The 24,667-nt window shown below is 37.6% G+C and overlaps 1 pseudogene; it reads right to left on the reverse strand.

The window, feature by feature from the left end:
- Positions 1-1,164: 1,164 nt before the first annotated feature.
- Positions 1,165-2,501, reverse strand: LOC127123716 (probable galacturonosyltransferase 10; annotated as a pseudogene).
- Positions 2,502-24,667: the final 22,166 nt, after the last annotated feature.

The raw sequence follows: 24,667 nt of genomic DNA on the forward strand, positions 1-24,667 counted from the left end.
TTAACCTTCACTCACTTCTCTCAAACTCTCCACGAATCTCTCTCAACCTCCAACCTCACTCAATCGCTCACTTTCCGTCTCACTCTCACACGAAGCTTCTCTCGCTACATCGCTTACTCTCCGAACCGTCTCAAACTCAAACAGTCATACACGAAATAGAAAGAGGGAGCTAACCTTCTTCAGGTAACAAAACCGACTCTCTTTGCTTCCTTCAATCGGTCTTTGCTTTTTGATTGTTTTTTTCGATTTAGGGTTTTCTGCCGTTTGCCGTCGTTAACTCCTCTCCTCCTTCTTGATTAGGGTTTTTCCAATTATTCTTCTCTCTGAATCGCCCCCCTATTTATCTCACGGACTAGGGTTAAAAAAAAGATGCTCAAGGTCCAATGGAGAAAGTTCCAGGATGGCTTTTGGATGCTCAGAATTGGAGTGCCTTCTTTGATCATTGGACTCGGAAAGGTAATCTGAACCACACTTTCTCCAATTCTTTTGTCTGGATGCCAAATTGGGAATTTTTGGAATTTACTGCTTGAAATAATTAACCGTGCTTTCTGCAGTGAATTTGGTTTGGCTTTTCTCACAACCTTGTTGGGTAACGATTCTCAGGACATCCATGGCTTTAGCAACCTTAGCCTCGAGAGCATCAGGTGATTATATCAAATACAAAACTTCAGGCTGATCCATCTCCAAGAGTATGCCGGTAACCTCCCTGCGGTACCGACGAGCAGACGAACTGGTTGAGGTAAGTGCACTATGTCCTCTTTTTGAATGGTATCTCCTGTTGTAGCCATAACTTGGATTTTCAAATTGTCCTGATCAATTTTTCTTTCAATGCAGGAATACAAAACGCAGTTGTCATGGATGCATAGGCCGACTTGACCGTGCTGTTAACGCCCGCCTCCGTTGGATTTTGCATCTAAAGATCACTAAGCCTCCCAGCTCCACAAGTCAATAATGGTTTCACTGTTGCAATCGAGTTTGGAATGGTCAATGGTATATTCCCAAACACACCAACTGGGTCTACTGCTTGTGAATCCAAATCTTCCACCAAGGTTTGAACTTTGAAGTTCCAATAAATAAAGCTCAATTCAAAATCAATGAAAGTTGCATTGCTGCAAAAAGGGATGAGAGTAATCAACATGTTTTTCCCATAGGGGCTTGTATTTTTCAATCCCAATCTTCAACCAAGGTTTGGAGTTCCCATTGAAGTGCAGTACTGTCCCTCTCTTTATTAACTGAGAATCTACGTTTGTGTAGCCAAAAACCCAATACATGCCACGACGGGTCCAATGGCTCGGTTAATCCGTAAAACGTCAACAGTCCTGGTGGCAAGGTACCGAGTTCCCACAGTGTCCGATCAACATTATTTTCTTGCCAATAGTGGTAGATGCCAGTTACATTCTTTTTCAGTGCAGGAAAAACTTCAGGGACATAGAACCCCAGGTGGTTAAGCATGGACAGATATTTGGGGTTACGAAACTTGATAGGTGTCTTTCCATTATCACTGCTCCCAGAAAAGTAGTAGCTCTGTATTTCTGAGTCTTGAAGTTACTTAAGCACAGGAACATATGAAGCATTTAACCAAGTGAAGTCTTCATACTTCTGAACTTCCACCGTCACCCCACGGAAATCATTCATGGTAAACCACGCCTTCATCGCAGCATAATTTATTTCATCAGTCACAAGGTGAAAAACAATCATATTGGGATTTTTGAATTCTTTTGCAGTTGAATTGACTACGACCGAAGTTGCAATAATGTTATCAGAGAACACACAAAAGTGGTAAGGATTTATATCCTTAATCTTCATTTCAGTGTGCCTTTTGTCCTTCAATTTCTTTTGCAAATTAAGGTTTCTGAACCATTCTGTTGTCAACTGCACACCAAGACAGTATAAGCTTTTGGGGTTGCTCCGCGGTTTTGCCTTATCCTTTGTTGTTTGTTGCAGGTTTTGAAGTCTGTTCGAAAAATCTTCTAGATAAGATCGTCGGTGGCAGTGTCGACGGATATTGTTGCTTCATCACGTACAGGTATTTTTGACTGCTTCAATAGAGTTCGGCCAAGAGAAACAAGTTGCCGTTGTCCTACACTCTAATTGTCTCCATCTGCTTTTTTCTATGTTCAAATTGTGGAGAAAATTGCATCTGATGTTGCCCTTGCATCTGACCCGTTTCTTGCATTGCAGGTATTGATGTGGGCTTGTTTTGGCGCAGGAGGCTGGACAGGTGGTTTTGGTTGTCTTGCATAGCCATTGCAGTCATAAATGCCGGTGTCTTGGAAATTGATGCGACTGGAGAGTGCAGCTGCTAAGTTTTCCAAATCTTCCCTTGTATGGACAGCACTTAGGGACACTCGCAGCCCGCATGAGTTAGGAGGCACTATTGGTGGATATTATTATGGGAATTACCGCGTATGAAAGAGAACGTGCAGAGCACCAAATGAAGCTACTTGAAGCTCAAAATGCTGCATCTGAAATTTCATTGGATGAGACAAATACTGATTCATAACTTCTGTATCTTGATGTTATCATTGTTGTCAAATTTGTATGGTCAGACAATTGTAACAAACTTAATGCAATTTTACGGCAGCCTGATCAAATGTGCCTTCAATCTATGTTCCGTGAGCATCATAAACAAGAGTTGTTTCTTCTAAAGACGTGTCAAGCACACAATGTGATAAAATAAGTGATGCATGTTCCACTCCCACATTTCTAAAGAAATTGGTATTAATATTTTGTAGGCATCCAAAATAACATCATGATCAAACCAACCCAAACTAGATGTTGTATTCAGCCGACGAAGAAGTTTGGCCACCGTAACACTTAATGACTCTTGAGTAGCAGACTGGCCCACATGAATGATTAATTAAATGAGCGATGCTTCCTGCTCTAGTGGCATCAAAGTCTCTTTGATGCATGCTCTCATCATTAAATAATAAAGGATGTAAAACAGATGACAAAAGAGCAACAATCGAAGCAACTCTTTGCTTGTTGTAATTTATATGTAATATCCAAGATGAATGCACCAAATTCCAAGTAAACTGTGCATCTATCACATGACTACAGGAAACAACTGCACTTGGTGTCACTTTGGCAACTAGCTCAAATAACATTCTGAGTGATCTTAGCATGGATAAAATAGGACTTCCTCCAGCATTTTCAAAGCTCTCAACGAGATCACCAAAAATGCATCTCAGAGTGTCATCTGAGAAGAAAGTGTAGTTTTCTTCCAAATGAATCCCATTTTTGAGAGCATGAGAAAGAACTGACAGCAACGATTCAGGCATGCCCACTTAATATCCAACAAAATAGCCCTTCGAGATCTTGCCAAAATTCCGGGTCCTAGGAGATCATTTGGCGCTCACGAAAAAGGAGTACCATATTAGAGGAATAAAATCATGAGGACTAAATGATGAATGAAATGATGATACGAATATCAGGGTCAAAATCAGGGTGTGACATGCAGGATGGGCAAATTCGATCTAGGTCACTCATGTCCCTTAGCATGCTTCGTGGAGTGCCCATCAACTGTCTTTATAGTCATCCAGTTACGGACAATGTTTGATCAGCAATAAGGCATTTGACTCTACATCTAGGGTCCATAGTGGTTTCAGGTCGAAGGGTGGTATACATCATTATCACCATGAGAATAACTTATGACACTCTGCATAACATTCTATATAGTATTCTCATAGCGGGTCAATCCAGTATAAATATTACTCTTAATATTCATACCTATGTTTAAGACTTGATAACTCCTTATCCATGATCCATGAGGTGTGATCATCAGTCTATATACATAATAGTCTTAATGCTTTAATATTATCCCACTTCACAATAAAGCTCGACTACAGATACTTTAAGAATAGTGTCCTTATGTTTAATGTGATCTCGCGATTAAGTCACACTTGATACATTAAACGGACTAGCTATTCCAGGGACTTTATTAAACAAACATAATAAAGAAAAAAAAGCCTTTTATTATTAATAAATAATTTGATACAAGTACCAAAAGTATTTTCCTCTAGGCCTTACACCAATAATATGATCTACCATGAGCCAAGAAAGTAAAGATAATTGAAGGTTAGCAAGTTGGTTGATGGTGGTTGGCCAGATGAATTCATCTGATCAAAACTAGGTCTCCCTAGACCCTATCTCCTACAATTTTCACCATATGAAAATTATTCCAAGAGCAAAGTTACTTTAAATGACATCTCAAACAATTTTCATGTTGAGACCTAGAGCTAGTTTTTCTTGGAAAAACATTTTCTATGTTGAAACATTATAGGTCATTTTGTCTAAACCCTAATTTGAAAGTCAACTTCCCAAGGCCATAACTTGCTCAATTTTTATGAGATGAAATATTTCCAAGTTTCAAAATCAAATTAAAGATGTCTACTTCAACTTTCATGTTTGGAGTGAAAGCAAACTCAACCTTTATGAGCATGTGATATGAGGTTACATTATAGGTCATTTTTTACCTATACCATTGACCAAGTGATTTTTCCAAACTTCAAAAATGCATAACTCTTTCTTTTAAAATCTAAATGACATGAAATTAGTGACCATTTTGAAGTTATTTGAAAAAGATACAACTTCGATGAAGACACTTTTCTCATTTGAAGCTCACATAAAAAGTTAAGCAAGGTGGAACATTGAGATATATGGCTTGACACTTAGAAAAAATTTCAACATGTTGAAATTTCCAAACTTCCACCTCAAAATTATTCATGTTCCAAGCTTCAAATGAAAAAGTGTTGAACATGAAAGTTGTTCCTCTTGATCTGATCTTTCCAAAAAGTCTAATTTCATCCATTTTGGACTAGAATTGTTAGTGCCGCGCATGGCATGAACATTGCATCATCATTTGGTAAAGATCAAACTTCAAACTTCCATATACATGTGCCTTGCATTCCAAGTTGATTTCAGACTTGCTCAAACTCAATTATGGACCTAAAGGAATGACCTCATGGGTCTGTACACGCACATGCACACATGCATCATTCATTGCCAATTTTGGAAAGTCATTTGGAAGGAGCAAATATCACATGATCTAGCTATAAATAAAGCTCCATATGCTTAGAATTGAGGACCCCTTCGCACCAGCTTTGATCCCAAACACCTAACCCTTCTATTTGAGAGGATAATCCTGAGAATTTCCTTTGGAAATTGAGTTGAATTCTCACTATTTTGAGATTCAAAACTCCAAGGATCCAAGACCTTTTGTGCATTCTAAGCTACTTCTGCAAGCATCTTGAGCAAGATCAAGCATGAGCCAAAGCAAGAACAAGTGAATCCAGACCTGCATTGAAGGTATTTTCTAGAAAATTTCATCTCTTCGGTTCTCTCTCAATTCCACTCAATTCTCTTGGATCTTTGGTTGTCTAAAGTCCTACCAATATAGGTAAGAAGATTGAGTTGCTTAGAGGTCAAATCTAAGCAACTCAGTTGACACACCTCAAAATTCAACTCCTCATATCTTTTTATATATTTGGAGTTAGTTGAAATTGAGGTCAGATTTGTGTTCTACGCCATTTTTTCTTTCAGATCATGTCCTTCTTTTTTATTTTGGTGATGGTTGAAGGTGGACCAGTCCGGTGAGGTCCACCGGAGAAGAAGACCGGAGCTACAACTCCGGTCGTGTGTTGGCACGTCTCCAACCATAGGATCCATTTAAAATGATATAATCTTACACGTTGGTTCTGATTACCATTCTTGTGGCGCATTGACTCAAGTCCAATGTGGAAAGCGCACTGAGGACCACTTGATCTGCCACCTCAATTAATGAGGGAGATCAAGTGGTCCACGTTTTTTTTGTTATTTTCTTATTTTCTTTTATTCCTTTTATTTTCATTAATTCATATTAATTTTAATATTGATCCAAAAAATATGAGAGTTTCCCCAAAAAATTTCAAATAATTTCCTCTTTCATATTCAGAATTAAAATTATTTTTTGGATCATTATTAATATTTTTCATGATTTAATTGATTTTGCATTTGTTTTTAATTGTTTAAAAATACTTTTAAGTCTTTAAAAATTCTGAAATTTTTTCTCCAAGGTCCTTTGACCTTGTTTGACATATGATAAATCTTATGACCATTTATTTGGTGTTTTGATGAGGTTTTAGGAATTTGACAAACCATATTTAATTTAAATGCCTTATTTTAGTATTTTTAATTTGAATAAATGCCAAATAATTTTATTGACCAATTGTGATTACTTGTTTGTGTTTGACTCTTGTTGTTAGGCCTTGGTCAAGGTTGATTTGACTTTGTCAAGTTAATATCATTGGATTTAGGGGATTGATGGAATGTACGTTCCATCTCCCAAAATGAATTAATGATATTAATTTGGTAAAAGTCCTTCTTTGATCAATTTGATTTTTGATCCATTCCCCTCCCTCTTCATCTCATTCCCCTTCTTTATGCATTCATCTCATTTGGCCTATGATATCTCAAAGTCCTAAAGCTAGTTGATTGAAAGATTAACATGAGTATGAATGAGATTAGGCCACCTCTTTTGCATATTACTTTTTGTGTGTGGTATGTTTCATGAGCATAGTCCATTATACTATGTCTCTAACATGCATTAACACCAAAATTCTATTGCCCGACCTCAAATAGTTGTTGCTTCTACATAAGTCCAATTACGATTGCTTAACATAGCGCTAAATTGGTGACATAAAAGGCATATCATTCTAGTTAGTGAGATTGTAAGTCTCCCCCTTTCATGTATTGTGTGGAAACTTGGCCTTTTTTCCTTACTTTGGAAGATGTCGTGGCTCAAGGATCCATGCTTGTAATAAGTGGGTTGAGTGTTCTCCAAAGAATGTCTGGAAAAAAATGAAAAGCAAAAGCAAACAAAACTAACTTCTAACTTATTAACAACTAACTTTTAATTTCAAGCTATTTACTTTAATGTCATTTAATTCTAGACTTTATTCATTTGCCATTGTTCATATCATTCTAATTGTTTACGTTAATGCAATTTTCCCTTTGTCCACTTGGACCATATTGTATGATATATCTGAAGGAGAATTGCCATCCAAGGCGCAGCGGAATTTAAAATTTCTCCATTTAGTGATCCTTACGAATGGGCATGATCAGTGATAGAATCGTTACCTCTTGTGGCGATCACGAACGTTGAACGATGACAACGTCTCTACTCAGTCCACACGAACGGATTCCTTCAATCGCAGTGCTAGCTGTTATGAATGAAGGCTTTGAGTGAGAGAAAGAGAGATACGAAATTCCAACTCTTCAGTTGTGTTGTATTCTCGTACAATGCTTCTGCACAAGAGTTCTATTTATAGAACCATTTGTGTGGGCTTTAAGCCAAAAAGCCCACTTAAGTGCATTTTGCCCATATCTCATAATATGCCAAAATCACTTAAGTATTTGGTACCTTACCATATTTCGTATTCTACTTAAGGGCACCATACATTACGGTATTCCTTAATTACTCTATCTCTCATCAATCCGTCCTTTGTGTGTGACCCTGTAGGTTTTCGTGACGTTGGCAATTATATTAAATCACGCATTTAACATAATAAATAGTGAGCGGTATCTAGTAACACTATCTATTCCAGGGACTTTATTAATCAACCATAATAAAGAAAATGCCTTTTATTATTAATAAATAATTCGATACAAGTACCAAAAGTATTGGCCTCTAGGGCTTACACCAACAATATCTTGTTTGTATATACTTTGCTTGTAAGGTACGGTGCACTTAAGTGAAGTATAGAACATCATAAGGTATGATGCACTTAAGTAGAATACGAAATATAGTAAGATACCACGTGTTTAAGTGATTTTGGTATATCATAAAATATGGGCCACATACACTTAAGTGAGCTTTTTAGCTTACAGCCCACACAAGTGGTTCTATAAATAGAACCCTTGTGCAGAAGCATTTGTGCATATGAAATTTCGTTTCTCTCTCACTCACACTCAAAGCCTTCATTCGTAGCAGCTAGCACTGAGATTGAAGGAATTCATTCGTGTGAACTGAGTAGGCTGCAAGCTAAAAAGCCCACTCAAGTGTATGTGGCCCATATCTTATAATATGCCAAAATCACTTAAGCCTGTGGTACCTTACCATATTTCGTATTCTACTTAAGTACACCGTACCTTACGATGTTCTACAATTCACTTAAGTGCACCGTACATTACGATATTCCTTAGTTACTCTATCTTTCATCAATTTGTCCTTTTGTGTGTGACCCTATAGGTTTTCGCGGCATTGGCAATTATATTAAATCACATATAGAAACATAATAAACAGTGAGCGGTATCTAGCAACACATCACTGCTACCCAAGACACGAAAATGTCATGTGATATGACAAATCCTTTTGTGATAATACTTATGTGTACAATTACCCTTTTGCCCTTATGTCTATATTGAACACAAGGCATAGACCGTGTCATTCTTGTCCAATTCAATATTGGGCTCATATACATTTATCCTGTTACGCAGGATGGGCAAATTCCATCTAGGTCACTCATGTCCCTTAGCATGCTTCATGGAGTACCCATCAACTGTCTTTATGGTCATCCAGTTACGGACAATGTTTGATCAGCAATAAGACACTCGACTCTACATCTAGGGTCCATAGTGGTTTCAGGTCGAAGGGTGGTATACACCATTATCACCATGAGAATAACTTATGACACTTTGCATAACATTCTATATATTATTCTCATAGCGGGTCAATCCATTATAAATATTACTCTTAATATTCATACCTATGTTTAAGACTTGATAACTCCTTATCTATGATCCATGAGATGTGATCATCAGTCTATATACATAATAGTCTTAATGCTTTAATGTTATCCCACTTCATAATAAAGCTCGACTACGGATACTTTAAGAATAGTGTCCTTATGTTTAATGTGATCTCATGATTAAGTCACACTTGATACATTAAAAGGACTAGCTATTCTAGGGACTTTATTAAACAAACATAATCAAGAAAAAGCCTTTTATTATTAATAAATAATTTGATACAAGTACCAAAAGTATTGGCCTCTAGGGCTTACACCAACATTTAGATCTGCATCAAAGGTTTCAATCGCCACAAGAGGTAACGATTCTATCACTGATCATGCCCATTCTTAAGGATCACTAAAGGATAAATTTTTAATTTCCGCTGCATTTTGGATCGCTATTCTCTTTCAGTCAACTGAAGAAAAAAAGGAATCTTCGAAAAATCACATCATTCAATATTGTACTTCATCTGTTCCACAATGAGTGACTCATTTAGAATAATAAAGTTCCTAAAATATTGATGTGTAATCAGTTCGGTTTGAATCGGTTTTTTGTAAAAAAATGTTCAAATCGATAATATCTCCATCGGTTTGGTTTGGTTCGATTTTTAGTGTTTTTTTTTAAAATGGAACCGAACCAAACTGACTGGTTTGGTTGATCGATTTACATCTTTTTTTCAAACATTATATTAATTTGCGTATTTTTCATTATCATATTTTTCAATGTATTTTCTACTTTTTTTTTTAAATAATACATTTCTTATAATGTTTTGCATCTAGTTTATGCCATACTTTTGAAACAGCTTACAAGTTGTACTTAATTCATACAAAACAATAACAAATAAAACACAAAAGTAACAATTAACATCAAAAAGTTGCCACACACAAAAATTAATATGCTTTACACTTCAAATACACATCAAAATTATTTTGTAACAAGATTATAAGTAATTTCATTAAAGAAGAAGAAGAAAATGTATAAATAAAAAAGAGATAAAAACAAACCAAAAGAACTCGAAACATGAAAAAAGATAACTATAGTCATTGTTGGAAATCCACCACAACCTATGGAGAATTTCTATAAATCTTGCTGAACAAGATTGTTATCACCCACACAATGACAATGAAAGAAAAGAACAATGGAGAAAGAAAGAAACAACGTTGGAGAAGAAGAATATTTTCTGCAGAGTTTCTCTCTACCCATAACCTGTGGAAAACTTCTTATTCACTTTGCAATTGCAAAATTCTGTGAATACAATGTTATGAATACAACATTATAAGAATAAGGGTTACTCCCTCTATTTATAGATTTAAGTTAACTTAATACCTAAGTCAAAGCCCAAAACTATAAAAGCCTAAAATAGTTAACACTACTAAAAATAGGCCTATGTCAAAATCCTATGTGAAGCAACATGCTTCGACACTTCGACACACTAGTACAACTCGACACACTAGGTGATTCAACACTTCTTTGCTTCTATCGAGCAACCTGCTTCAACACAAGGAACTACAAATTCAATACACCACCTAATTTATTGTGTGTAAGCTATCAACATTCATCATAGCTCTTAGTCTTTTGAACACTTTGACCTGCACTCCCTTCGTCATAATGTCTGCAATCTGATTCTCAGTTCTGCAGTGTTCCACATTCATCTTCTCATTTGCTACCTGCTCTCGAAGATAATGGAACCTCATCTCGATGTGCTTGCTTCGACCATGTGCTATCATATTCTTAGCCAGATTGATAACTAACATGTTGTCGATCTTCATGGTAATTGCTCCATGACTCTTCGTTGTTATCTCTTCGAGCATATTCACTATCCACGTTGCTTGACATGCACGAAGAGAAGCAATTATGTATTCTGCTTCGCACGATGATAATGCCACTACTGGCTCCTTTCTCGAACTCCAACCAACTGGTACACCACCTAGCATAAACACATAGCTAGTTATGGATTTTCGATCCTCAGCATCACTACACCAACTTGAGTCGGTGTATCCCACTAGTTTGCACTCTTTTCCTGCATCAGCTAAAGGAAATAAAATGCCATAGTCAAGAGTTCCTTTTATACCTTGACCCCCGTCTGCTGAACGGTCAGCGGAACCACCATCCGCTGACCGGGCAGCGGAACCCCGGGCTAATTTTGCGTAGTGTGATCGGTCGCCGAAATTTAATTTGGTTTATTTAATTAACAAAATTTAAATTAATAATAATAATAATAATGTGTTTATTATTATTTTCTTGTGGTGATCGGTTATGGCCTTAGTTTTCCTTTATTTTGTTTTGGGATTTTTTACGACCTACGTGTCGTGCCTCTCTTTTAATCTCTTAATGTAACTTCTTTTCTCATCTCACTCCCTCATATGTAAAACGGATTTCTTTTATGTAATGTAATGTTATGAAGAAAGAGAATAATACAATACCAAAGGAGAACAACCTTGAAGATCTTGCTTGGAGAAGCTTAGATCGTTATTAGGTTAGCTTAGGTTCTCTCATTGGCTTAGGAGAACAGTTGCACTAGGGGCCATAACTGTTTCACTTTGATGTATATTGATGCATGTGAATGTATATTAATGCATGTGAGAGAAGATTTATATGATAAATAAGCCGGTGAGATCAGAATAATTGCAAATTCCCTCAAATTAAATATTAAGTTTATAATTTCCATGTTTTAGCACTCATCAAGACTAGTATTGAATAATGTAGGTTTCGCCTACGCGAGGTGCATATTCTATACTAGTAAGGTGCGATGGGATAATTGTAATATCAAATTGCTAAAACAATGGGTCAAACTTAACTAAACAAATTATAATAAAATTATATATGTTTAGAAGCAAAAGTTGGAAATGATCCAAGTGATGGATTGGAATAAGGAGTTATTCACCCAACTAAAATATTCGAGAGTTGTATTAGATACAATTGGAAGGAGTTCCTACCTAAATAACCTATTTTTGTGTAATTCGCCTACGCGGACTTAAAACAAAGTGAAATGTGGATCTCGACCCACTAGAAAATCTTCCAACGGGATTTTCCGAATCAAATGGTGAGGGTCATTTGTTTTGAGTAAAATAGTGGGTGCATACTTAATTAAAGGCCTAATTAAATATGTTATTGATACTTATATTTTCATTATTTTCATGTAGATTACCATGAAAACAAACACCTCTAACAACATTTTGCGATCAATCCTTGATAAGGAAAAATTGTCTAGGAAAATTTTTCTGGATTGACACCGAAATCTGAGGATTGTCCTCAAACATCATAGAAAGTTGTATGTCTTGGAGAAACCTGTTCCTGAAGAGGAACCTCCTAGTTATGCACCTAAGGCAGAAAGAGATGCTTATAAGAAGCATGTCGATGATGCCAATGAAATTGCTTGCCTCATGCTAGCTACCATGAACTCAGAGTTGCAAAAGCAACATGAGAATATGGCAGCGTCCGATATGATCGAACACCTGAAGATGCTCTATCAAGAGCAGACAAGGCATGAAAGGTTTGAAGTTTCAAAATCACTTTTTCAAGGCAAGTTAGATGAGGGAGCCCCTGTAGGTCCCCATGTTCTTAAGATGAGTGGTTATATGGAGAATCTTGAGAGGTTGGGTTTCCCCCTCGAAAAGGAACTTGCGACTTATTTGATTTTGCAACCGTTGCCAGATAGATTCATTCAATTTGTCCTTAATTTCAATACGAATGATATGGATAAATCTCTTCCTGGACTACTAGCCATGTTAAGAACTGCTGAGTAAAATCTGAAGTCAAAAGGGAAGTCCATTATGATGATCGGAAATGGAAAGAGACAGAACAAAAGACCCACCAAGCAGGGTGATAAAGGGAAAGGCAAGGAAGTTGCCAAACCCAAACCCACTGCTCCTGCTTTGAAGCCTAATGGAGGCATAGCAAAGGAAGACACCTGCTTCCATTGCGGTAAGACCGGGCACTAGAAGAGAAACTGCCCAAAGTACCTGGACGATAAGAAGAATGGAGTAGAGACTTCAACTTCAGGTATTTTTGTTATTGAAATTAATTTATCTACTTCTGCATCATAGGTATTAGATATAGGACGCGGTTCTCACATTTGTACCAATGTGCAGGGGCTAAAAAGGAGTAGAGATTTGGCAAAAGGTGAAGTTGACCTATGAGTTGGCAATGGAGCAAAGGTTGATGCTTTAGTCGTAGGAACTTATGTATTGACTTTACCTAGTCGTTTAATAATTTAGTTAGAGAACTGTTATTATGTACCTGTAATTAGCAGGAATATTATTTTCGTTTATTGTTTGGACAAGTTTGTTTTTTCATTTATAATAAAGAACAATTGTTGCTCCATTTATTTGAATGATATATTCTATGCTACTGAATAAATGAACAATGGGCTATATGTCCTTGATCTTGAAATGCTTATTTATAATATTAATACTAAAAGGATGAAACTTAATGAGTTAAATTCAACTTACCTTTGGCATTGTCGATTAGGCCACATAAATTAGAAACATATTTCTAAACTCCATAAAGATGGACTCTTGGACTCTTTTGATTATGAGTCATATGAGACATGCATATCTTGTTTAATTGGAAAGATGACAAAGTCTCCATTCACAGGAAAAGGTGAAAGAGCTAATGATCTTTTGGCCCTCATACATACTGATGTATGTGGACCATTGAACATACCAGCCAAAGGAGGTTTTTAGTACTTCATCACATTTACTGATGATTTCAGTATATATGGTTATGTGTATTTAATGAAACACAAATCAGAGTCCTTTGGAAAGTTCAAGGAATTCAAGAACGAAGTATAAAACCAAATAGGTAAGAATATTAAAACTCTTTGATTAGATCGAGGTGGTGAGTATTTAAGCCTAGAGTTTGATGACCATCTGAAAGAGTGTGGGATTCTATCCTAACTTACTACTCCTGGAACACCCCAATGGAACAGCGTATCTGAGAGAAGAAATTGAACCTTGTTAGACATGGTCTGATCCATGATGAGTCACGCCGATCTTCCAAACTCCTTTTGGCAACATGCATTATTGACAGCAGCTTACACACTTAACCGTGTTCCATCCAAAAAGGTTGAGAAGACATCATATGAGATATGGAGTCGTAAGAAACCACATATGTCTTACATGAAGATTTGGGGTTGCAAAGTTTATGTGAAAGGACAAATTTCAACTAAGCTTGAGCCCAAATCTGACAAATGCTTATTTGTGGGGTATCCTAAAGGAAAAAAAGGGTATTACTTCTACAATCCTTCTAAGGTAAAAGTGTTTGTCGCTCGAACTGGAGTTTTCCTAGAAAAGGATTTTATTTCCAAAGGAATCAGTGGGAGGAAAGTAGAGCTTGAAGAAATTCAAGAATCACAAAGCATTGATACACCTATGGAGGAATTAGAGCAGGAAACACAAGTAGTTGTGGAAGAGTAACTTGCTCAAGTAGAACAAGACCAATGTAGGTCAAGCAGAATACGTCACCTACCTGAGAGATATGGATATCTCATAACTGCTCAAGGTGATGTATTACTCATGGATTAAGATGAACCTGTGACCTACCAAGAGGCCATAACTGGTCCCGAGTCTAAGAAGTGGCTAGAAGCCATGAAATCTGAAATGGATTCCATGTACACAAACCAGGTTTGGACCTTGGTAGAGCCTCCTGTAGGAGTTACCCTATAGAATGCAAGTGGGTCTTCAAAAATAAGACTTACATGGATGGTATGGTACATACCTAAAATGCAAGACTGGTTGCAAAATGATATAAACAAATTCATGGGGTTGACTATGATGAAACCTTTTCACCAGTTGCAATGCTTAAATTTGTTTGAATTTTACTTGCTATCGCTGCATATCATGATTATGAAATATGGAAGATGGATGTCAAAACTACTTTCCTTAATGGGAATCTTCTTGAGGATGTGTACATGACACAACCTGAAGGATTTGACATACCAGAAGAAGCCCAAAAGATATGTAAGTTGCAAAGATCAATCTATGGATTGAAGCAAGCTTCCAGAAGCTGGAATCTTCATTTTGATGAAATGGTAAAACAATATGGATTTATGAAGAATGAAGATGAGCCTTGTGTCTACAAGAAGGTTAGTGGGAGCATGATCGTCTTCCTAGTATTATATGTAGATGGTATATTACTCATTGGAAACGATGTCCTTACCCTGCAACAAGTAAAGTCTTGGTTGGGGAAATGCTTTTCTATGAAGGACCTAGGTGAAGCAACCTATATATTAGGAATCAGGATCTATAGAGATAGATCATAAAAACTGCTTGGCCTAAGTTAGAGTAGATACATAGACAAAGTGCTGAGACGCTTTAATATGCATGATTCCAAGAAAGGATTCATACATATGCAACATGGTTTGTGTCTATCAAAAACACAATCCCCTTCAACTAAGGAAGAAAGGGATCTCATGAATAAGATTCCATATGCATTTGCAATAGGATCTATCATGTATGTCATGTTATGTACTCGACTAGATGTCTCGTATGCTTTAAGTGCAACGAGTAGGTACCAATCTGATCTCGGTGATGCTTATTGCGTAGTTGTCAAGAATATCCTTAAGTATTTGAGAAGGACTAAGGACTTATTCTTGATATATGGAGGTCAAGAAGAGCTTGATGTAATTGGATACACCGATGCTAGCTTCCAGACAGATAAAGATGACTTTAGATTGCAATCTGGTTATGTATTTTGCTTAAACGGTGGTGCTGTGAGATGGAAAAGTTCAAAGCAAAATACAGTTATTGATTCTACAATCGAGGCCGAGTATATTGCTCCACGAAGCATGCTGAGGGACATGAGTGACCTAGATGGAATTTGCTAATCCTGCGTAACAAGATAAATGTCTAAGGGCCGAATATTGAACTGGACAAGGAAGACACGGCCTATGCCTTGTGTTCAATATAGACATAAGGGAAAAAGGGTAATTGTACACATAACTATTATCGCAAAAGGATTTGTCATATCACATGACATTATCGTGTCTTGGGTAGCAGTGATGTGTTGCTAGATACCGCTCACTGTTTATTATGTTAAATACGTGATTTAATATAATTACCAATGTCGCGAGAACCTACAGGGTCACACACAAAAGGACAGATTGATGAGAGATAAAGTAAATAAGGAACACCGTAAGGTACTGTGCACTTAAGTAAATTATAGAACATCGTAAGGTACGATGCACTTAAGTAGAATACGAAATATGGTAAGATACCACGTGCTTAAGTGATTTTGGTATATCATAAGATATGGGCCACATACACTTAAGTGGGCTTTTTGGCTTACATCCCACACAAGTGGTTCTATAAATAGAACCCTTGTGCAGAAGCACTTGTGCATATGAAATTTCGTTTCTCTCTCTCACTCACTCAAAGCCTTCATTCATAGCAGCTAGCGCTGAGAATGAAGGAATCGGTTCGTATGGACTGAGTAGAGGCGTTGTCACCATTCAACGTTCGTGATCACTCCTTAGATCTGTATCAAAGGTTTCAATTGTCACAAGAGGTAACGATTCTATCACTGATCATGCCTGTGAGGATCACTAAAGGAGAAATTTTTAATTTCCACTGCATTTTGGATCGCTATTCTCCTTCAGCCAACTGAAGAAAAAAAAGAATCTTAAAAAAATCACATCATTCAATATTGTACTTCATTCGTCCCACAATGAGTGACTCATTTAGAATAATAAAGTGTCTTAAAATGTAGATGTGTAATCGGTTCGGTTTGAATCAGTTTTTTGTAAAAAAATATCCAAATCGATAATATCTCCATCGGTTTGGTTTGGTTCGGTTTTTAGTGTTTTTTTTAAAATGGAACTGAACCAAACTGACCGATTTGGTTGATCGATTTACATCTTTTTTTCAAACATTATATTAATTTGTGTATTTTTCATTATCATATTTTTCAATGTATTTTATACTATTATTTTTTTAAAATAATACATTTCTTATAATGTTTTGCATCTATTCCATGCCCTACTTTTCAAACAGCTTACAAGTTGTACTTAATTCATACAAAACAATAACAAATAAAACACAAAAGTAACAATTAACATCAAAAAGTTGCCACACACAAAAATTAATGTGCTTCACACTTCAAATACAAATCAAAATTATTTTGTAACAAGATTATAAGGAATTTCATTAAAGAAGAAGAAGAAAAAAAAATTTAAATAAAAAAGAGATAAAAACCAACCAAAAGAACTTGAAACATGAAGAAAGATAACTATAGTCATTGTTGGAAATCCACCACAACCTATGGAAAATTTCTATCAATCTTGCTGAACAAGATTGTTATCACCCATAAAATGACAATGAAAGAAAGAACGTTGGAGAAGAAGAATATTTTCTGCAGAGTTTCTCTCTACCCATAACCTGTAGAAAACTTCTTATTCACTTTGCAACTACAAATTTCTGTGAATACAATGTTATGAATACAACATTACAAGAATAAGGACTACTAAATCTATTTATAGATTTAAGTTAACTTAATCCCTAAGTCAAAGCCCAAAACTATAAAAGCCCAAAATAGTTAACACTACTAAAAATAGGCCTAAGTCGAAATCTTATGTGAAGCAACATGCTTCGACACTTAGACACACTAGTACAACTCGACACACTAGGTGATTCGACACTTCTTTGCTTTTGTCGAGCAACCTGCTTCAACACAAGGAATTATAATTCAATACACCACCTAATTCATTGTGTCTAAGCTATTAACATTCATCATAGCTCTTATTCTTCTGAACACTTCGACCTACACTCCTTTCGTCATGATGTTTGCAATCTGATTCTCAGTTCTGCAGTGTTCCACATTCATCTTCTTATTTTCTACTTGCTCTCGAAGATAACGGAACCCCATCTCGATGTGCTTGCTTCGATCATGTGCAATCAAATTCTTCGCCGGGTTGATAACTAACATGTTATCGATCTTCATGGTAATTTCTCCATGACTCTTCGTTGTTATCTCTTTGACCAGATTCACCATCCACGATGCTTGACATGCACGAAGAGAAGAAGTTACGTATTCTGCTTCGCACAATGATAATGCCACTACTGGCTCCTTTCTCGAACTCCAACCAACTGGTACACCACCTAGCATAAACTCATAGCCAGCTATGGATTTTCGATCCTCAACATCACTAGACCAACTTGATTCGGTGTATCTCACTAGTTTGCACTCTTTTCCTGCATCAGCTATAGGAAACAAAATTCCATAGTCAAGAGTTCCTTTTAGATACCTTAGTATCCTCTTCGCAGCTGCTAGATATGATACCTTTGGCTTTTGCATGAATCTACTCACCATACCTGCACTGTATGCTAAGTCAGGCCTTGTGTGACAAAGGTATCTAAGTGACACAATAAGTCTTCTATATTGGTTTGGATCGACATCATCTTCATCTGAATCTTTTGACAGTTCTAATCTGGGCTCAACTGGAGTCGAAGTTGGGTTGCAATCTTGCATCTCAAATCTCTTGAGTATTTCGCCTGCATATCTTTTTTGATGCATCATCAAACCTCTACCACTCTTGTAGAATTCAATGTCAAGGAAATATGAAATGTCACCCAAATCTGACATTTCGAATTCTTTGTTGAGATCACCTTTGAAGTCTTCGATCTCCTTCTTGCAGCTACCTGTTATCAACAAGTCATCGACATAGAGACATGGTATAAGCAATTCACTCTGGCTTCTTCTTACATATAGTCCGTGTTCAGTTGTGCACTTCACAAATTACTTCTCCCTTAAAAAACCATATATCTTCTTGTTCCAAGCTCTTTGAGCTTGTTTAAGTCTGTATAGGGCTTTATGCAGCCTGTACACCTTTCTTTCTTCACCTTGTTTCACAAACTCAACTGGTTGTGCAACATAAACTTCTTCTTTTAAGGGGTCATTCAAGAATGCACATTTCACACCCATCTGAAACATTTGCTAGTTGTTTATGTTTGCTAGACCAACAACCAACCTAATTGTTTTGATCCTAGCAACAGGTACAAAAACTTCGTCGAAGTCGATTCCTTCTTTTTAAAGAAATCCTTTCGCCGCAAGTCTCTCCTTGTGTCGAGTCACTTCTCCTTTGGGATTCAACTTCACCTTGTATACCCACTTCACATAGTTTACCTTCTTGTCTTGGGGCAATTCGACAAGTGACCAAGTGTTGTTGACTTTGATTGACTTCAGCTCTTCATTCATTGCTTTCATCCACTTCAAATCTTTCAATGCCTCAGCTGCATTGACTGGTTTGACATCTGCGTATAAAGCATAGTGTACCAGCTCACCTTCTTTATTGACCATACCATCTTATGTAATCACAAATTCTTGCAACCTTGTAGGCATGTGCCTTGTTCTTTGATGCCTGTTTGGGCCTGCTTCACCTCTGACTTCTTGTCGAACTTCTCTTTCGACTTCACTGGTTGGTTCATCACATAAGATTCTCATTGAATCCTTCTTAACATTCTCAGTCCAATCCCATTCCTTAAGCTCATCTATGATCATGTCCCTGATAATCACCACTTGCTTGCTCACTGGGTCGGATGAGTTGTTTCCTCTAGTTTAATGATATCCTATTAGGATCATCTGACTCGACTTGTCATTAAGTTTTCTTCTCAACTGATTTGGCACATGTATATGTGTTATAGATCCAAACACATTTAGATGACTCAAGCTAGGTTTGACACCAGACTAACATTCTTATGGCGTGATTCCTTATAGCTTCTTCGTCGGACATCTGTTCAGGATATATGTTGCAGACGACACAGTTTCTCCCCATAATTCTTTGGGTAGATGCTTGCCTTTCAACATATTTCTCACCATATTCATGGTGGTTTTATTTTTCCTTTCCGTGACTCCATTCTGCTGTAGAGTGTAGGGTGACACAACCTCATGCATAATCTCGTCTTTCACACACAATACGTCGAAGTCTTTCGACACATATTCTCCACCACCATCAGTCCTCAGAATCTTGATCTTTCGACCGCTTTGTCTTTCGACCATAGATTTAAACTTGGCAAATACCTCGATCACTTTACTTTTCTTCTTGATCAGGCAAGCCCACGGTTTTTGACTAAAATCATCTATGAATATAACAAAGTATTTGTTACCTCCAATCGAATCCACCTAGATATGACCACATACATCAGAGTATATGACTTCAAGAATTGCCTTCGACCTGCTTCTTGTATCCTTACTGAAGTTATTCTTGTGCTGCTTCGCCTGCACACATTCTTCACACACTTCATTTGGAATGTCGATTTCCGGTAATCTTGAAACCATATTAAATCTCTTCAAATCTATGATGTATTTGAAATTGAGATGGCCAAGTATATAATTCCATATCCATTCATCTCTGATGGTTGCTATTGCAAGACACTTTTGCTCCATCACATTAAGCTCAATCTTGAAGGTTCTATTCTGAGACATTGGAGCCTTCAAGATCAACCTTCCATTTGAGTCGAGAACTCTCATCATCTTTTCTTTGATCGAAACCTTGTAGTTCTTTTTGGATAACTTCCATATGCTAAGCAAATTGCTCTTCATGCCTGGTATGTACAACACATTTGAAATTACTGACCTCTTGCCATCTTTCCTCATAATCAGAACATCACCAACACCTTTAGCTGCTAGAGTGTTGTCATTTGCAAATTTCACCACATTCTTCATTGAGGGTTTTATGTTGACAAGCCAATCTTTCCTTCCAAACATGTGTGATGAGTGTCCTGAGTCCAAGTACCACTGGTCCTTGAATCTCTCTTCATCTCTCGTTGTAACCATCAGCAACATCTCTTCTTCTTCATGTTTCTCCAGTTTTACATAAGTTTCTTGATACTTCTGTTTTTCTGGATAATCACTAGAATAATGACTATGCTTCTGACAATTGTAACACTGAACGTGACTCTTGTCTGGCTTTTGAACACCACCTTTTCCTCTAACTGCAGCACCACCTCTTTGGCTGCCTTGGTTCTAGGGTTTTCTCTGATTCGGCCAGTTTTTCTTCTTACTGATTTCGACCAGTCGAATTGTTGTAGCCTCCTCTGCCTTTGTTGCCATTCCAACTTCCTTTGCCTTTCCTTTCTTTTTTTGATTGCGCCTGCGAAGCCATATCACTCTTCGACTTTTCTGCAACTCGTTCAGTCATTCTTTGTTCATGGGATTCAAGCGTCCCTTGAAGCTCTTCCTTTGTAAGTTTTGACAAATCTTTCGACTCTTCTATGGCTACTACCACGTGGTCGAACTTTGGAGTCAACGACCTCAAGATCTTTCCAACAATAGATCTTGATGTCAACACTTCTCCATGTAGGTGCTTAATTGGCTGCATTATATGGTAAAACACTAGCTGGTTACTAATGTCTTGGCTGATGTCATGACATGGTATGTATGTGTGACTACATTGTAGGTTAGAATATCTAACTGTACTCTAATGTCTTGACTGATGTCATGACACACTTGAGTAGTTACTGCAGGATTAGCTAACACAGGATTTATTGAATGTCAAACTGGATGCTGTGACATTCATACCTGTCAGCAGATACTAAGGAATAGAACAACTGGTGTTCTGTTAGAACTTAGTATTTATTTCCAGTCTGGTTATCAAGGAAAGACCAGACCTGGCATAAGGCCTACTGACTGAATGTCAAACTGGATGTTATGACATTCATCATTGACAGCAGCTACTGAACATTAGACAGAGTGGTGTTCTGCTATACTTCAGCATGTTACTTAGTCTGTTCTTCAAGAGAATAACAGAACTAACTTAAGGCCAAATGTGTAAATGTTAAATTGGACACTTTGACATTTATTAATGTAAGCTGTTACTGTAGTATGGTCATTTTGATCATGTACAGGTCAGCAAAATTGTACAGTCTGTTTTCTGGAAAAACATACTCAGCATATGGACCTTGATGTCAAGCTGAATGTCGTGACATTCATTCCTGACAGCATATGCTATATTGTAGGTTGTTCAGTTTTCTGTTTCAGCTTTTTCTCAGGCTATTCTTCAGGGATTCAACAGCTGAGAGAAAATCCAGGAAATCAACAACCAAGCTACATTTAATGAACCTAACAAATAGCCTATTTGTTAGTAACCTAAATGTTGAATTTATGGGAACTCGCGTGACCTTAAATTCAGGAGAATACAGGTGCAAAAGCCCAGGTACTGCAATATAAAAGGAAGGCGTTCCTTCATTCAGTTTCGGGGATTTTGAGGCGTGAAGATTTTGTGTGTCCATCATACTTCACTGCTGTATTTTTGTGAGTCTTGTATTAGACGTATCTTGTAAGCCAAGCCATTATCAAGTAGATGATTGTTGTGGCATAGGGTGTTCATTGAGTTGTAAGTGTTGTGTCGCTCAAAGCTTTTAAGCGCGAGTGTTGTGTATCTTGATTAAAGCTGTGAAGCACAATCAAGAGTTGTTTGAAGTGTGACTTCAAATTGTCTTTAATATTGATTAAAGGTAGTAATCACTGAGGTGATTGAGGGGGAGTGAGTAGGAACTCTGATCTTAGTGTAAGATTGAAATTGCATTGGGTAGGGATTAAGTGATAAGTTGTAAACGGGTGAGTTTAGCTTTGAATTAATACTACTAATAGTGGATTTCCTCCCTGGCTTGGTAGCCCCCAGATGTAGGTCATGTTGGACTGAACTGGGTTAACAATTACTTTTGTTATTTACTGCACTTACGTTTAAGTTCTGCATAATTCCTGTCTGTGCAGAATTGGATGTCATAACAACCCGTGTGACATCTAAAGTCTGATAACTAGAATTTCAATTGGCATCAGAGCAGGCACCCTGCCTGTGAATTTCTGGGTGAGATCTAGGGAAGTTACTTTCTAGTACCATGGACAAGGATATATGACACTCAAATAGACCACCGATGTTGGATGGCTCTAATTATGATGACTGGAAGCCTCGTATGATAGCCTTCTTAAGGTCTCTAGATAGCAAAGTCTGGAGAGCTGTCAACAAAGGATGGGAACATCCAATGAGGACAGGTGAAGATGGAGTCAGTGTGCAGATTCCTGAAGAAGAGTGGGACAAGGAGCAAGAGGCATTAGCTCTTGGAAATTCCAAGGCCTTGAATGCCTTGTTCAATGAAATCAGTAAGAACATCTTCAGGCTGGTGCACCACTGTGAACTAGCTAAGGAAGTTTGGGATACCCTCAAGGTAACTCATGAAGGTACTTCCAAAGTGAAGACGTCCAAACTTCAGATGCTGACCACCAAGTTTGAAAATCTGAGGATGAAAGAGGATGAGACTATTCATGACTTTCACATGAATATTCTTGAAATTGCAAACACCTCTGGTGGACTAGGTGAGAAAATGGCTGAAGAGAAACTTGTAAGAAAGATTCTCAGGTCCTTGCCTAAGAGATTTGCTATGAAGGTCACAGCCATAGAGGAGGCACATGACATCTACAATATGAAGGTGGATGAGCTCATTGGTTCTCTCCAAACCTTTGAAATGGGCTTGTGTGAGAATACTGAAAAGAAGAACAAAAGCGTAGCTTTTGTATCTAATGCTGAAGAAGAGTCAGAAGCAGGATATACTAAAGATGATGAAAGTATATCAGAAACCTTGGCCATGCTTGGGAGACAGTTCAACAAGCTCATAAAGAAATTTGATCAACAGGGTAGACCCAATGTCAAGAACATTCCGTCTGACATAAGAAAAAGATCAACTTCTGAAGAAAAGTTCAACCAAGGCAAGGGAATGCAGTGCCATGGATGTGAAGGATATGGTCATATTAAGGCTGACTGCCCTACCTTTCTCATGAGGCAAAGGAAAGGGCTATCTGTCACCTGGCCAGAAGAAGACACTGAGAGTGAATCTGAAGGAGAATCTGCCAAACATGTCACTGCTCTGACCAGTGTCTGTGCCTCAGAGGATAACTCAAGTGGAGATGAGCTCACCTTGGATGAACTTGCTGCCTCATATAAAGAACTATGTGTTAAAAGTGCAGAAGTTTGTATCCAAGGAGAAAAGCATAAGAAACTCATCAAAGAGCTAGAAGCTGAGAAACTAGAGCAGCTGAAAGTCATAGAGGGTCTGAAGAGTGAGATTTCTTTGCTGACCTCTAAGCTAGACCAAATGACCAAATCCATCAAACTGTTGAATAAGGGATCTGACACCGTGGAAGAGATCCTGAAGATAGGACAGAAGTCTGGAACCTCATCTGGTTTAGGCTCTGGGAAAAGATCCTCAGCTGAACGTAAACGCCCAAAGGCTAAAGTTCAGAAATCCCAAGGGAAGTCACATCCAATGTCTCAACATCGAGGACCCAGAATGAGCAATCATCAGAAGAAGAAATTCAAGAGATGGAGATGCCATTACTGTGGTAGATTCGGTCACATAAAACCCTTCTGCTATAGGCTACATGGTTACCCAAACCAGACCTCACAAGGTAGGCCTAAGAAGAAGGTGTCTACGCATAATGTCCTCAGTAAGAAACAAACATGGGCGGCTAAGCATTCATCTCAGGGCAATCCTAAGCAGTAGGTATCTAAACATCACTTCACTCCTGAGAATCAGCAGTGTGTTGCTAACCTTGCTCACACATCTTCAAGGGCTCATATCGGACAAGAATGGTACCTCGACAGTGGTTGCTCAAGGCATATGACTGGGGTGAGCAACCTAGTGGTGAATCTGCATCCTCCTCCCACCAAGTTTGTGACATTTGGCAATGGAACTAAAAGAGAAGTCAAGGGTGTTGGCAAGCTGGACTGTCCTGAAGCTCCAAAATTGAATGGTGTATTGTTAGTAAAAGGACTAACTGTGAACCTCATAAGCATAAGCCAGCTATGTGACCAAGGATGCAAGGTGGAATTTACCAAGGGAGGATGTGTGGTGTTGAACGAGTGCAATCAAGAAGTGATGAGAGGAGACAGATCCAAATATAATTGCTA

The sequence above is a fragment of the Lathyrus oleraceus genome, chromosome 2 (genome assembly GCF_024323335.1).
Source record: "Lathyrus oleraceus cultivar Zhongwan6 chromosome 2, CAAS_Psat_ZW6_1.0, whole genome shotgun sequence".
NCBI lineage: Eukaryota > Viridiplantae > Streptophyta > Magnoliopsida > Fabales > Fabaceae > Lathyrus > Lathyrus oleraceus.